This window comes from Sphaeramia orbicularis, chromosome 9, assembly GCF_902148855.1.
Source record: "Sphaeramia orbicularis chromosome 9, fSphaOr1.1, whole genome shotgun sequence".
Lineage (NCBI taxonomy): Eukaryota > Metazoa > Chordata > Actinopteri > Kurtiformes > Apogonidae > Sphaeramia > Sphaeramia orbicularis.
In genome coordinates, this window is record NC_043965.1 from 37,112,190 (window position 1) to 37,120,024 (window position 7,835).

Below are 7,835 nucleotides of genomic sequence, written 5' to 3' on the forward strand. Positions count from 1 at the left end.
AGTCAATAATAACATTGATGTTGTCATCATTCTAATGTGTCCAATTATTTTTGTCACAAAAGTGCATCCTGTAATTTCTAGTGTTGATAAAGCTGGTTGAAAATGCTGCACGAAGCTGCATCAGACTGGAGATGACAGTGAAATGGCAGTATTTTCTGAAAGTCTGCACCAGCTCATGCAGAATAAATATCTTCACTAAAGTCCTACACAACATCTGTTCCTTTTTAGGTAAACCTGATCCACTGTAATGTATGTAATCTGCAGTGTTTATGGTACGTACCAGTTGAAATATAGTTTATATTAAGTGTGCGTCAGTGAATGCTCGGCTTTGGATACATATAAATATATATCAGAATCCCTTTTTCCATCATGTACATGCTTGGGGGCATTTGCTAAGACGGTTCTCGCTGTAGCCTCCAAGACCAGTGCTGTATATACTGAATGTTCCCTGTATTGTGTTTACATGTCAGTATTGCCTTATAGCGGTGTATTTACTTGTGCTTGAACAAAATACAGATTTATACTTAAAAAAAAAAAAAGGAAAAAAAGAAAAATATAGGAGTAGGAAAACTGGTAATTTGATGAGACTTTACACCAAAGTCAGGTATGATCTGTTTGAGAACCAGGTCATCTTCAGTATAATTACACCATCTAAAGGACATGAAGGTATTAAGGGCTGGTTAAAAATTTGAACCGTTGCCCTTTTCACAAGTGTCTACTTGAATCAAGACAGGATCAGATCAGATGAAGAGCACATGCAGAACTACCAAGGCTTTATAAACCATGAACTGGTAGAAATACTTTTTTGCCAAACATGTACGGATTTCACAGCTTTCCAGCAACAAATATGCTTCCATATGGGGGGGGGGGGGGGGGGGGGGATTTTCACATCCTCAGTGTTAGCCTCTTGACATAATTGCCTAAGTCATACACTATGTGTGGACAAAAGTATTGGGACATGTTGAATTCAGGTGTTTCTTTTCGAACAGGTGTCTGGGATACACAACAATAATGACAAATGACATTATATAGTTTTATATTGGGATCAATGTCATCGCATTGGTTAATTTGGTTTAAATAGTTATCTTTGCTTCCAAAATGCCTGAAATGGTTTTATTTAATTTCTCTGAACATTGATTTTAATACATGACTATGATTTTAAATGTTCTACCTGTAAATTTTAAAAATATTTTTCGTGCTCTGACTGTAAATTATAATTTATTACCACAACTAGGCAAGGCAAATGTATTTGTATAGCATAATTCATACACAGGGCAATTCACAAATGGAAAAGAGAGAAGTTAAAAACACACATTTAAAACATAATCAATAAAACATAAATAACTAGAAAAGCACTTGGAGAGCGCAGACCTCCGCCTAGGCAGATCAGTGCCCCCCCGCAATCAACACCAAAATTTAATCATTTGTTCCTTGTGCCAGTATCAATATTTCCTGAAATTTTCATCCAAATCCGTCCATAACTTTTTGAGTTATCTTGCACACAGACAGACAAACAGACAAACAAACCAATGCTAGCAAAAACATAACCTCCTTGGCGGAGGTAATAATCAATTAAAATAAGATAAGAGTGCAGATAGAACACTTTCAGTTGTTATATGCACAACTGAACAGAGCTGTTTTCAGCCTGAACTAACCATCTACTTTCTTCACATTTTACTTAGGAAGAAAAATTTCCCATTAAACTTTAAAGAGTAATATTTTTTGTTTTTTTAAATGGAATTATGCATTTTAAAACATTTCCCTGTGGTCTACATAAACTGTAAATGCTATGCTTGGGTCTGAATTCTTCATTAATTCAACTCCACAGGTCCATCTTCAACCCTATTTCTGAGTAATGACACCAGAAAGGTGGTTTTGAGCACTGTCCCTTTAAATGCAAATTGAGCCACTTCAGGCCCCGCCCCCTCCAGGTTGTTGGCTGTGCTTCTCAGTCCTGTTCAACTAACAACTGAACATTTTAGGTAATCATCTCAAAGTTTGGACATATTTTCAGTATGGACTACAACCGCTGCTGCTGACAATTATGTCGTTCTCTAAGAAATGTTCGTCGAAAGTCTTGACCTTATATGTGCAAATGTCTTGACGTAACTAGTTATAAAACATAACAAATTAAGAAGGAATTAAAACGGCTTGTAGAAATCCACTCAATTTTTGCCAAAATGAATATAACTAGAAGCACTCGGAGAGCGCAGACCTCCGCCAAGGCTGATCAGTGGCCCCCCCTGTGGGCCCCCCCACCCCCGATCACCACCAAAATTTAATAATTTCTTCCTTATCCCATTTCCAACAAACCCTGAAAATTTTATCCAAATCTGTCCATAACTTTTTGAGTTAAGTTGCACACTAACGGACAGACAAACAAACAAACAGACAGACAAACAAACAAACAAACAAACCCTGGCAAAAACATAACCTCCTTGGCGGAGGTAAAGATAGCTTTGCAGCACTTGGAGGGTTCAAATTCAAACTTTATGAACTATTAGGGTCCAAATACACAAATAAATGAACCAAAGACTAATAAAAGTGGGTTTAGCAACATATGACCCCTTTAAGGAAACATTGATGTTTATAAACGATATGGTCATAAATATTGGGACACATCATGGCTTGTTGAGCTGCATTATGTAATAAAAGTTCAAAATGTAATAAGAATGTCACATCATCTTGTAATAAAGCTGCATTATGTAATAAACTGACGCATTTTGTAATAAACTATGTCAACGCATTATATAGTAAATTTTTTCACATTATGTAGTAAGTTATTATAATTTGAGAAATGTATTACAAAATGCACTTGACACATTTTTATTAAAAAAAAAATTAATAACATGGTTCATTATGCAATAACAATCCAAATTAATATAATTTCAGAGCAATTTAGAAGAAATTAGTCACAGGAGTTACAGGTAATGTAATCAGAACTTTAACCACAAAGTTTAAAGATTAATTTAGCACATTGTTATTATATTGCTGTGTCAGTTGTGTCTGATACAGTATCTTATGATCTTGGAAAAATGTTCCTTGACACCCTCAGATTGAACAGCAAACATTTATTGTGTGTTTTATCAATTTATGCCACAGAGATAAGCTCCAGTCCATACGTGAACGGTCTTCCCCATCTCTCTGCGCCTTCCAAAAATTTACTATATAATGCATTGAGGTAGTTTATTACAAAATGTGTCAGTTTGTTACATAATGCTGCTTTATTACAAGATGACGTGACATTCTTATTACATTTTGAACTTTTATTACACAATGGGAATTTATTACATAATGCGGCTCAACATGGCTACAGCTGTAACATGTCCTGTTCATGCTGATTTGAGATATAAACATCAATATTAATAATCGATATGATATTTATCACAATATAAAACAATATTATGACATTTTATTGTTTGTAACCCAGACCCCTGTTAGAAAAGAAACACCTGAATTCAAAGTGTCCCGATACTTTTGTCCACATAGTGTATGACTTAGCCAATTATACAATGAGACTAACGAATGTATGTATAATACACTGCAGCATGTATGTTGTGTTATTGTAAAGTTCATGTTCTGCAGTGGGTCACACAGACACTGGTGTTGGAAAGATGCTGTTCATCATGTAGATAGCTGATAACTGAAGTGTGATTTTTATTAAAGCATTGTCTAACTAAAATGGAGAAGACTTACCTGATTGCTTGTGTAAACTGATGACGAAGTTGGCGTGTGCAGTCGTGTGAAAAGAATTGAGGATGTAATACAATGAAATGCAGTGGCAGTTGTTGTGCATTGGAATAGGTGACTGGTGAATCAGAACAAATTGTGAGGCCAGCAGTGTTGTCAGAACAGAGGTCTTAATTGTTATAAATAAAAGTTGTTTTTTTGTGTGTGTTGGGCCTCTAATAGCAAATCATGAAATATTAGTTAGGTTATATTTTCAACAGGCTTCACCTTATATATTTCTGAACAACACGTATAATATCAAGGTGAATAAATGTTTGTTGTGAAAAAAAAAAATTCAGCGTTTCCACAAATCTGTAAAGTTTTGATCATAAGTCTTTGGGCGGACGTTATCACGGAAGACCACAACGTGCCTTATTGCTGAGGACTGGGGAGTGCACTGTGATTTACCATTGACATAACCAAGGTTATTATCGTTAACGAAAATGAACGAAATGACGAAAACTAAAATTGTAAAAACATTTTCGTTAACTGGAATAAATAAAAACTCTGATTAAAAGAAAAAAACGATAACTAACTGAAACTGTATTGTGAGCTTACAAAACGAACTAAAACATATAAAAATTATGGATAAAATTCCCTTCGTTTTTGTCTTTGTCAATGTCGGATTGATATCAAATTGATTTATTTGGCTCCAGCAGTTTTAGCTGCAGCACCATACACACTACACAGTCTGTCATGTCTGGTCACTGTGGTTTCCAGTCGTCTTCTGGTCCCCACTCTACCTGGAACATACAGACTAAAGCTGGGACACAGCAGCACAGTCCTGTCTGGGATTTACTGTAGTGATGAGCAGGGTCGGGTTTTTTTTTTTTTTTTTTTTTTTTTGCAGACCGTGTGTGCGCGTGAGTGACAGAGACAGAGCGGAGCTAAATGACAGAGTCAGTGTTGAACTAGCATCCAGGTAAAGACTGGAGAGTTTATCACCATGAAAAGGCCTTCCAAGGCCTGAACTGCACAATTTAGAAGAGGAGAAAAGAGGAGGATTAAAACGAATCCAATTACAGAGGTATGGAACCTGTTCTAATGTTAAAAAACGTTTGATGATACTAGCTACAGCTAGCTGAACTGAACTGAAACAAAGTTGGCTAATAATGGAACTGGAGATGATTAAGAGATGAGATATCTGCTAAGGTGTGGTTTACTGCTGATGAACTGGGTTAGATATGTTTATAAGTGGTTTATATATGTTTCTATATGGTTTATATATGTTTCTGTGCAGTTTACTGCTGGTTAGCTGGTTTATATATGTTTCTATCTGCTTTAACTGCTGGTTAGCTGGTTTATATATGTTTCTATCTGGTTTATATATGTTTTTATCTGGTTTACTGCTGGCTCTTTGTGCATCTCCTCTCACGCTTTGCACATCTTCACACTGTTATCACGTAAGTGACATTGTGTATGGATCGCACCCTCCCCGACCTGCTATAGAGAATTTATACATTGTACTGTACATGTGTTTGTGTCTCTGCTCAGTCAATGAGCCGCCCTAACCCGACCCCCAAATAAAGTGTCCAGAGTAACCCACTGATTCACACCTCACTAATTTCTTTGAATAGGATGGTGAGGAAGATAAAATATATGAAATAACTAAAACTAATACTAAAACTAAACTAAACTAAACTAAACTAAACTAAACTAAACTAAACTAAAACTAAGCATTCAGAAAAAACAATAACTAATAAAAACTAGAAAACCTGCTCTAAAAACTAATTAAAACTAACTGAATTAGAGAAAAAAAAAAGTCAAAACTAATTAAAACTAAACTATAATTAAAAATCCAAAACTATTATAACCTTGGACATAACATGCAGCCTGATATTGGTACTTAAACAGACTATCGCCCCCTTTTCAGTTTTCTCACTCCAAATGCCCCCCGCTGACAAACACTGATCTAGATGTTTATAAAGGCTCAGATTGAAGTTGAGGGTTATTATCCCAGAAACAGAGAAAACTAAAGAAAAAGGGACTTTTTCAACAAAATCTATCATTAACTGAACATAAAAACAAGTGTGTCCATTCACTGTCATTGATCCAGCTCCATGGGTTTTACTGGTGAATCTATGTTGTAGAAGATGATGGTGTTTCCACATTCACTATGGAACCTCTGAACGTCCAAATGGGTCATATCTAATGACCATGAAAAGACGACAAACTGTATTTTACACCAATTAATTACAAGCAGTGATAGGACTAGTGAATCAATAGGTATTAACCTGTTTAATCCTGACCATATTTTCAGGGGAAAAACACCTAAAAAGACATACCCAAAGTAAATGAAGAATTACTTCACAATAATAAGGTTCATATGGATGTTCTTGGTGTCTATGGACATTTAGAGACCTCACAGAATCTATTCCCATTGTCTAAAATATTGTATCTATTACTATGCCTGAGTAAACTGTAACAAACTAAAAGAGAAATTAGAATTTTTTATCCTTGCCTGTTTTTTTTTGGCTGGATTGATGATGATATGCATAAATTAATTGTTCATGTTGGAGATTTTTAATACCGTATATTTCACCCCACAAAGATTAAAAATCATATTTGAACATTAAAGTTTGCACTGAAATACACTTTTGATGTACTTTTATTAACATTAGGGTCTAAACTTTGAGCAAAAGTTGAAAAAAACATCCATTGTCCTGATTTATTATATTTTTATAGTAGATGAATATTAATATAATTTTTTCGGCCCACGGGCGGCCCGATAGGGCTAAAGGGGTTTAAACAGTTTAGACCAGTAGATGGTTTTGGTTGACAGTGAATGTTTGGGTCTTTATGGGTTAAAGAAGCAGCTCCTGCAGCTCTCTCCTCTCTGTCCAAATCAAAAGGTTAATCTTTTTTTAAAAAGCCCCTTTTCCAGGCTTCCATGTCAAGCCACAGAGTAAAGCTGTGACGTCACGTCTGGCTGAATCTGATCAATGATTAGTAATTACAGCTGTTAATCACATATTGAACTCCTTACATGTCAGAAAACACCTGTAATCAGCTAAAGTCTGTGTGATGTGAATAGAAATAATGAAAGAGTTTTGTTTCCTCTTAACCAATAAAGACCCAAACAGCAACTGGAGACAAAAACCATCTACTGATCTAAACTGTTTAATATCTGTTGATCCACTAATACATTGAAATTATTGATGTATATTACAGTTATTCATCTTTTCATGGTCATCAGATATGACCCATTTGGATGTTTAGAGCGAACGTGGAAACACCGTCATCTTCTACAACGTTTCATCAGTAAAACCCATTTAATTGAATCAATGACAGTGGATGTAGATGCTTCTTTTTACATTCAGTTATTGCCCTATTTTGCTTAAAGTCACCTTTTCTTGAGTTTTCTCTGTTTTTGATATAATATCACTCAACTTTAATCTGAGCTTTTATAAACATCTACATGATCAGTAAATTAAACATAGGAAAATACCTGATTTTCACTGAAAAACTGCAAAATACAGAGGATAATATAATAATAAATGATGATGAATCACTTAAGAAAAGTTAAATATAGAGGAAAGAATATTTTGGAACTGCAACAAGAGAAGCACTAGGTCTTTAGGGGTTAATAGACCCAAATATAAAGACCCAAACATCCATCAGCAACCAGAATCATTCACTGATATAAATTGTTTAATACCTGTTGATCCACTAATCCTATCTATACATGTAAATAATTGGTGTAAAATACAGTTTGTCATCTTTTCACAGTCATTAGATATGACCCATTTGGACGTTCAGAGGCTCCGTAGTTACCGTGGAAACACTGTCATCTTCTACAACAGTGATTCACCAATACAACCCATGGAGTTGGATCAGTGACAGTAGATGTAGATGCTTCTTTTTACATTCAGTTATTGACATATTTTGCTTAAAAAGTCACTTATTTCAGTTTTCTTTGGTTTTTAATACAATAACCCTCAACTTTAATCTGAACTTCTATGAACATCTAAAAGATCAGGAAATAAAATATAGGAAAATACATGATTATCACTGAAAAAATGCAAAATACAGAGGATCATATTGTAATAAATGGCAATAAATCATTGAAGTAAGGTTCAATCTAGAGGAAAATTCATTTGGGAACT